The following is a 9,850-nucleotide window of genomic DNA, read 5'->3' as shown; positions in this document are numbered from 1 at the left end:
GGATGCCAAGTATGACAAGTCCAAAGTGACTGTAGCAGAATAGGGCAGAGAAATAAAGGCCCAAAAAGAAAAGATAAAGGCCTTAGAGAAAGAGCTGAATCTTGAGACTGCTATGGCCGACATAAAGAGAATCCTATGGGCCAAAATTGGCCAATCCATCAAACAGCAATGGAGGTCAATAAAAATAATGCATGAGCAGATGGATTTAATGGGCCAAGCTCAAGCAGAAATTCAGAAGGCCAAGACAGTGCTAGGGAACAGAGCAGAGCAGGCAAACAGAATGATAGACTTCCTGAACAGGCAAGAAAGGGAGGAATTGGCAGCTATAGGCATTCCCAACAGAACAGAGGCTGTCCTCTCTACCAAGAAGGTACTAACTCTCAGGAACTATATACAAACAGTGGAGAGGAAGTACTATGAGATGCAAGCAGATGTGGAGGAATACAAAGTTAAAATGGGAGTGCTGCAAGCAAAAGGCCTGCCCAGCTTACTAAGTGGTGCAGGAAAACTGATCTCTCCAGATCAAATGGCCAACATAATGGCAACCACTATTGAAAATCAGATTATTGCATCTGGCAGTTCATCTGAACAAGCAGGGCCTCCCACAGGACAAAGCTTATATGACAAACTTGGAGGCCTGTTCTTCATTGAGAATGAAGTAAATCACCTGTTTGAAACCCCTCCCAATCTTTATAGACATACAGAGGCCGAGGAAACATTGATAAAGATGCACAGACATCAAATGCCTAAGGAGGATTGGTGGCAATTTATGCTTCAGATTTTTCCACGGTAGCTTCAGACATTCAGCCACTGCCAGCTCCAGGTCACTACAAGACAAATAACATGACAAATGTCAGCAGTTAAAGCAGCTAAAAAAGTGACTCATCACATAGACAATGACAGCTATCCAAGTTTCAGACAGCACATCTCCAGCTGACTCTAACAGCCATAAAGTCCAAATATCTTCTGACTATTTTGACAGCTGAGGCATTAAGGAATTACTGCAGCATTCACTCCTTCAGCTACTGCATTCCAGCGATTAGCATATCATAAATGAGATATTAACTCATTCGCTGATATTTTTGATGTAAATTTTGTATATATACTCCCCTGAGTAACTCATAAGGGGTTGGTAATTTTCTCTATGAGACAAATGTATTGTACACTTTCAGAATTATCTAATACAAAGGGCTGGATGAGCTCAGTGATTTCCTGAAATATTTGATGTCTGGATGATGCTCCATGTGCTGATGCAGAATTCCTGTGCTCTCTGATGAAATAACAAGTTTTCTCCAAACTCTGTTCTTGTTTTACTTATATTTGTCAAAATCATACTCATCTTATACTAAGCTAGCAGTAAAAAGAAAGAATAGTGCAGGACTTGTTTCGCTACACCTTGTACTCAATTTTTACTACTGTAAATGTTTGTCTTCAGGATTACTATGCACATAAATTCTTAATTTCTCATGTCTATATTGATTCTATAAGTATGAATACTACCTAGAAATTCTTAATTGCTTCTAGGACAATATTCCCCTTTTGTTTCTTTAGCAGTTCACTGCAAGATTCTTCACTGCCTTGCATTAACTGGATACACTCCACTTAATCACTATTATAAATGTTGTTCTCAGACACTAATCTGGCTCTGCAGCATCACTACAGCAAATCACTCAGCACCTCAAAATAACTAAAGGACCACTGACTCCATAGCCCAATGGACTAGAACACTTTGGAGAATGCATAAGCACCTTGACTGAAATTATCATCCAACCAAAACCTTAAACAAACCTGAACTTATAGCTAGCCTAAAATCAGTACAAAACAGAGATAAATATTAAAGAGAGAGCCCTCTCTGATCACAGTTTGGCTAGAAGCTGTAATCCAAAGATTGGTTAGTGGTTACCCCGGCCGTATTCCCTTAGAGTCAAAGGGAACAACCTGGGTGTTAACAGTTTACTATTAATATTCATAAGGAAAACCATGGACTGTAGAAGGGGTTTATCTCTCTAATTCATGGTCTACTTCCCCTTATTTCTCCAAAAGGTCTTGCTATACTTCTTTTCACTATTCTCCAGTTTTCTACTAGCTCCTCTTTGAATCTGTTGTTTCTTTTTCTTGATCTTCCTTGAAGATCTAGGTGTTATCAACCTATTTTAGCCCTAGGGTCAATGTTCCTTAATTTTCATGGCTATTTGAATTTTTCCATGCCTTAGAACTTCTTTTTCCAATAATACTTCCCAGCCACATTGATAGAGGCCTATGAGAGTGTCTGGAGCCTCCTAGTCGCTCCCATCCCTTCCTTGTATGAGAAACTATGGCCTTTTACAGTCTTTTCTATGCCTGCAACTAGGAATTTCTTATAGAGTGTCTTGGTCACTAGGAGATGATTTGAACTCATCACTTATTCGAGATGACTAGGACTTAGAGCTAACCAGGACTTAGCATTTGGAAGTTCCCATGACTTTTCATGTTCCTAAGCATCTACATTCATCCTCTTGGGACCTCCCTTCTACCTATTTATATTGGACCATTTGAGAGGGTCGGGTTAGTTTTGGAGAGCCATATTCTGGAAAAGCAAGAGATCTTGAGTCTATGCTATCATTTTGCTAATAGAGAGAGAGCTTATGAGGTTCTTGTTGCATGGCTTATTTCTCTTCATGATCATTTCCTTGTCATAGCGGAGACTCTACTGAATCACAGAGAGGAACCTTTGAGGTGAATATATAATGTTGTAATATCATTTTGATTTTTGATTAATACAAATACATGTTCATTCCCCATATTCATGTGTATTCAAAAATTATTTATATTTGTTTTATGATGATTTGGTCTAACGATATTTTGAGGAAGGTCACATTTATGTATTTTCATAGTTGTGTGTAGGTATTGAGATTTGTTTTAGACAAGGTAGAGCGCTTGAGTGGAGTGAGGGAGTCTACATTGGACCTAAAATCCTTCCCCAGCCTGCAAGGAGGCCAAGTGCAGATATTTTCCCTTATAACATCTAGGAACATTGGATTTCATTATAGATATATTATCTATTTTCATTTTTTTGTTTGGTGATCTTATTTGAGCATGACATCATAAAACAATAGCTCCTAAAATGCAAATTTTGATGTAAAAAAGGTGGTTCTTTCAATGATAACATTCTTGCTTTGTGTCTGCTTTGCATTGGGTCTTTGGTGATTTCTCTTCTATTCAGGTTTTCAAAACTTCCTCCAATTTTTCCAACTCTTTGTGCTTGTTTTCAATGTTTATTTTTCTGAATATTTTGATTTTTTCCTAGCCTGTGCACGAGTGTTTTTGGAATTTTTAGTTTTCTTTCCAGTTGCTCCCACAGAGAGTTATTTGTACAATTAGAGGATCCCAGTCACTCCCTTGCAGTTAGCAACATAGCGACCAACTATATTTAGCTTGAATTATTTGTGCGAACGGGCTTCTAGCCCTTGAAATTTTACTTTGGCCCTCAGAAGCTTTTTTCTCTATCCTTGATTTGTCTTACCACTATATTTATTCGTTGGATCTAGTCTAGATCCATTTTTTTATTAATGATTTCCTTAGATTTAATTTCCTTCATCAGGAGAAGTTTTTTGTCTTGTTTGGGGCATTAATCTTCTTGTTTTTTTTCTCATCTATTGGAGCTTTGTGGATCTACTGGTTTTTGTTGTTGCTAGTTGTTGATTTCTATCAGATCTTAGCCATTTCTTATTGGTCTATTTGGGATCTTCCATTGATTGTGTTCTTCAAGGTTCTCTTGAGGATTTCTTGTGTGGTTTGGTTGAGGACTAGTGTTCTCATTTCTATATCTCATCTTCAAATATGTTTGGTTGCTTTTGTTGATTGTTTGGATTTGTTTCGTATCCCACTTTTGGTTTCTTGTTTCCTTTGTGTGGTTTTGTCATTTTTTTCACGTGATATTTTCTCTTTCTTTTTTTTTTGTCACAATTGGTGGTGTTGTGATTGTTGTGTAGTTGTAATCTAGAAAATATCATTTGAGAGTGTTTTTAATTGCTTTACATCACTCTCGTTTGATATTGTTTAGGCAAACCTCCCTCTAAGGTCTGGTTTTGACCTTTGTAGAACATTGGCCTTTGTTGATCCATTGTGCTACAACCCTACCTTGTTGACATTGCCTTCCATTTCACATTGGATTTCTTGTTTGATTGCTTGAGTGTTATGGTTTTTGTTTTTGGCATGGACTTCCTAGCTAATACCCTTTTGGAGTACTTTGTGTTCTAGCTTGGGGATTTCTTTTCCCTCTTTTTCGTATTTTGTTGTTTCTTTTTGGTTCTCTTATTGGGTAATTTTTTTATAAATTTCAGCATTTTGCGTTTAATATTTTAGTGAGAGGTGCATCATAATAGGAATTGGTGTGTAGTGAAACACTCTTATCCTCCTGTAGTTAGAATTCATCGAAGAGAAAAGGAAAATTTGTATGTAGATGCATCAGGGTTACTAACAAGAGTCATTCGCACCATTAAAGTTTCATTTTTTATCCCAACTATGTAAATAATAACCAATTAAAATTAACATGATAATAAAAGTAACTGGACTCGTATTTTTATTTTACTGGTAGTACACCAACACTAGCTTAGGCTAGGGTCTTGGAGATAGGCGTGTCAGTTAACTGCTCCATGACTACAAAACAAACTTACTAGATTGTGGTAGGTAGATAAATCCATTTGTAGTAGTGTGGTATGGGAAGCCCTTCCAACAAGAGGGTTAAGCACGAGGTCACACTTGGGTAAGTGGGGTGACATGACCCATTTTGCTTAGTTGCAGGTGCCACGATATTGCAGAATATGTATTCATACAAACAATGTTATTAACATTTGTTGTATCACTTAGGGATCACATGGGAGGAACATCTCAAGGGGTTTTCAGTCTTAACTCTCTACGTTAAGTGTCCTACCCTTGTGTGTGGAATTGTCATGCGACTGCCCCCCTGGTCATGTTATTTTTGGTGGTAGCCTTAGTGTCCTATCTCTTAGGGCTCATATATAGGTGCAGGGTCGGGGTCATCTTATTTGTACTTGGGAAAAATGTTATTCATACTCTCTTAGTCCTCTTAGGATTATTTTCATGGCTATTGAGAGCACTTGGACATAGTTCGAAGCTAAAAGGGTTAGGAAGAAAGTCACTAGTATAAATGTTCCACTACCAACTTCTTTATATTTTGGTTTGTGTGTGACTATATTTTAGGACATTTCTAGTGTGCGTTGTTTAGTTTGAGTCAGTAGTTTTGGCTCTAGGGTGTTTGCACTAACATAATTATGTTAATTTACAATTTTTCACTGTCACTTAATTTATTCTTCATCAGTCATGTTGTCTTCATGGTTTGCTTCTTGAACAAGGTGGACTTATTACTCATGCACAGAGAGTTCTTGATAATGCTCAAGACTTAGACCAACACATAGTTGTGGAGTCTATACCTGGTCCTCCTACTAGTGATCTCATTTGCGTTGAAACTATGGTGGATGCTTCCACTATTCCTACCAATCCACCTTTGACTAATCCACTAGGAATTGAGTTATTATGGCTAAATCCTAATGGTTCTACACCTAGATATACTTTTGTATCCATGTCAATCATTTATCCTATGTCAAAATGTGAGTCATATTTACCATCTACATTAGCAGCTTCAGTTTCCATGTCATCTTTGTCACCTCTCAATGTGGTCACCCCTGCTCCTCCCTCCACACCTCTTACATCTTTGTGGGGCATCCCACTAGTCTCATATATGAATACCATGCCTTTACCTACTGTCTCCATGCCCAGCTCATCTATATCAGCCTGGGGTCCTAACACTAGTCAACCTATAGGATCAGGAGTCTTTAACCCTTACTTTGTACAACCAATGATTCTTGTTCCTTCATCATATGTGATCACTTCCAGGAATTTTTGTGGGGGATCATCAATCATTATTGGTTAAGCAAGGGGAAATGCTCCTTCTAACATATTGTATCCTTGGTATAGTTTGTTTTTTGTAGGGATGCCACCTACCAATACTTTTCCTAGAGGGGCTAGTTTACCCAAGGCCAGCGCTATTGCTAGTGTCGCCACCAATCCTAGTTACTCTCCTTATGTTGGTACTACTGCACAAGTTGATACATCCTATCCTCTTGGGTATAACCCTGTGATGAGTCATGCCCTTGGGGGTCCTTTTCTCTCTAGGGGTACATACCCTGGGGGAAGATTCCTTTTACCGGTCATTCTGGCTAGTAGTCATATGTCGGGGTGAATGTGTTCTTCAACCAACACTCCATGTATCACAATTTGTATATGGGGGGAGCACAAGGTTGGTCAGGGGCCTCTTCCACCTATGACCTATTCATTCAACTTCATAATGATTTTTTATCTTCTCTTGATATACCGCATTTAACGAAGTTAACTAATAAGCCCATAAGACATGATCCTTGGTGGCCACCTATGCCCGCCAAATTACCATCCAATATTCCCAATTTTGAAGGAAATCCTAAGGAGAATCCATCCACCCATATTACCATCTATCATTTGTGGTGTTCACCGAATTATTTGGTGGATGATTCTATTAAAATTCACTTGTTCCAACATACCTTAATGGGTGATGCCACCAAATGGTACATCGAATTAAATACCAGGTCCTATAGTGATTTTGCATCTTTAGCTAAAACATTTTTAACACACTTCCAGTTGCCAACACGGTATGATATCGATTTTTATATATTGTCTGATTTCAAAAAATATGATGTCACCTTAATCTCTGACCATATTCATGAGTGGCATCATCACAAGAGGATGTTCAGAACCAAACTCCTTGATGAGATTCTACGTAAATGGTTCATTCAATCTCTTAGACCCAATAGTTCCAAGGATGTGTCCATGTTTCGAGTCATTACCAAGGTAAAATATATATTAGCTTCACAAGAACTAGATCTTATTATTCGCAGTCAGGCATGTTATATGAATTCCTTCCTAATCCTCCTAGTCCTTCAATTGACCCAGCAAAACCTGTTTTTGGCCCACATGTTGATGGTGTGATTGGGTTTGTTTCCAATTCATTGAGCCAACTTGCTTCCCACCTTGGGAAATTTATTGTCACATCACAAGCCCCAACAAGTGAATTTGGCTCTACTAAAGCACCCTATTTTGAGCAGTCCACTAATGTTCTGATAGTGAAGTCCACAATACTTGAGAACACCCAACAACCTGCTGATAAAAATAATAAAACTGCTCAAGAATCTCAACTAGATCCCTAGAATTAGGGAGGGTGTACTAGTGAGCATCATCGAAAGATAAAATTCACTTGTAAAATTTGTTAAGGTCAACATCTTACTAATGAATTCACTTGGATGGATGAAGTTCATAAGCTCCTTAAACCACCACCATTTACCCAACAAATTGTTGTTTTAACTCATATGTTTCATGTACAACCTTAGTAACAAATGGTTTCCCAACCTCCTCCACCTCCGCAAGGGGGAAACGAGGGTCCATTTTCCTATCCTACACGTAGTTCATCAATCTCTATGTGAAAATAATATGTGAATGTGACAACATGAGCTAAGTCCTATGATGTTTCTGAGTCAAGTTCTTCTAAGGACTCACCTGCTCCACCTCCTTCCACTGGACCTCTCACGTTAGATAATCCTTTGGAACTAGTTTGCCCCCCCCCCCACGCCAAGGGTGTCTTTGTTGGAAATAATACTGAGAGGGGGGGGGGGTGAATCAGTATTATCAGATCAATAAAAAATTTTCATTTCCATACTTAGATACATATACGCTACTTCAATCAATGGAACCCACGTGTATACGCAACTGTGTCTAAAGCAACTAGCATATATCCAAAATACTTATGATTTAGTTAATCCATTAAATGTTGATCTTTAGTTAGTGCATCAGAACTTCATTAACCATATGAACAATAAGTAGGTGCAGTAAAACATAACAGATCATCACACACAAGAAGCACACATGAACACCATGATATAAGGTGGAAACCTAGTGTGGGTGAAAACCACCTGCTGCAATTCATCTCTATCTTCTTTCAATAAGATACTTCTTTTTACAATGTTTTGTACTGGTGCAGTCCTTTACCAGTACATACGCTTCTACCTGCAGAGGGCTACAACCCTCTCTCATTTTCCAGATTCTCCTAGATGGGAGCTACAACCCCCTTATCTCTTGTACTAGCTGATCCATTTACTAGTACGTATGTGCCTGCCTACCGAATGCTCCAATCTTCACTCGTTCTCCAGCTGCTACCAGAAGGGAGCTACTACCCCCTTTGCTCTTGTACTAGCTAGTGTACTAGTACGTAGGCGCCAGCCTACAATCTCCTTTCACCCTCCAGGGACCACATTTCATACATTTTCAGACTGGATTCTCCTGAAGCACAACACTACAATCTGAAGGCCACGTTTCATCAAATTTTCATACTGGACCCATCAATTTCACAAAACAATCACAACTAGCATCATCAATTTTTGAATCACTAAAACACAGAGCAGACAACAGAACTCTGCCATAACCATCAGATCCATCTTCAACTTCAAATATTATACTTCATAATGTATACGCTACTACGATGAATCAAAACCGCGTACATACGCGCTTTTTCCAAAGACAACCCGCGTACAGATCTAAAAATATTTTCTCATAACTTGCAGCTGTACCAGACATCAGTCATACTCATAACACTTATAGAACAATACATGCGTCAGTATGCAGATCTAGAATAAGCATAATCAACCATATAAAGATAGTTCATTTCAAACCATTTGATCCCGATCTATCCTTAGATCTTGTTCTCCATCAACCGGTGAGATCCCTCCTTAGCTCAGATCAAGCAATGCATCATCAACCCATAACCTGCATACTAGATCTCATCCTTCCTCAGATATTCAAGACTTTTCGGATGCCCTTGCCTAATGATCTTCTTCTCCTCTTATAGTCTTAGGCCTTGCTCAATACCATGGTCCAAAACCATAATAACCAATACCAAGGACCCAACACTTGGGGTAAACACATCTTACGAGATACTATGGTCCAAAACCATAGGTTCAAATACCAAGGACTAACTACCCGGGACCAAAAGTAAGTTCTCCACAGTATAAGCGCTTTTTCTGGCATGAAAGTGCATAAGTTCTCCACAGTATAAGCGCTTTTTCTTGCATGAAAGTGCGTGTATATGCATACGTGCCTTTGTAACGTATAACCCGCGTGTATACATGGCTTGGTCACGATGAACCTGCGTATATATATTTTTCTTCATCCTTGTAGTCTGATCATCAAATCCTTGCTGTACTATTATCTGTCATCTGTGTGATTTGCCATCAAGGACAACACTTGTCTCATAATGCCAACAATCTCCCCCTTTGGACTTGATGGCAAAGCTAACTTGTCACACTTATAACTATCATCCCATTCCTTTGAGCATTCCTCCATCAGTCACACCTGATATCTCTTCTGAAGATTCATCCAGTTACAAATAAGTGAGATGTTCTTCTATGAGTGGGTTGCCATCAAGTACAACACATGCATTATATTGCCAACAGTATTTAGTAATGAAACACACAATCTCTCTTCCAAACCACTCAACATTAGAATATTGTTGAAGATGTTGCCTAGGCTGTTATGCCATGTCTCCCTGAGAGGTTTTGTAAAGTTGTCCTTGATAGTGAAATGCATTATTGTCTTCCACTGGTGGAGTATATCCGTTTGACTAAAAAATAATTTCATTCAATGCTGACAAGGTTTGTCCTCCACTTTACTGCCATATTTCTTTTGATATTATCATGTGTCTTCCATAGGAATATTCATTTCATTTTGTTGGATGAACGATCTTCCACTTGTTTCATGTCAGCATCATATT

The sequence above is a fragment of the Pinus tabuliformis genome, chromosome 9 (genome assembly GCF_031772625.1).
Source record: "Pinus tabuliformis cultivar Carrire ecotype Pingquan chromosome 9, CPIR1, whole genome shotgun sequence".
Classification (NCBI taxonomy): domain Eukaryota; kingdom Viridiplantae; phylum Streptophyta; class Pinopsida; order Pinales; family Pinaceae; genus Pinus; species Pinus tabuliformis.
Note: the sequence above shows the minus strand (reverse complement) of the source record.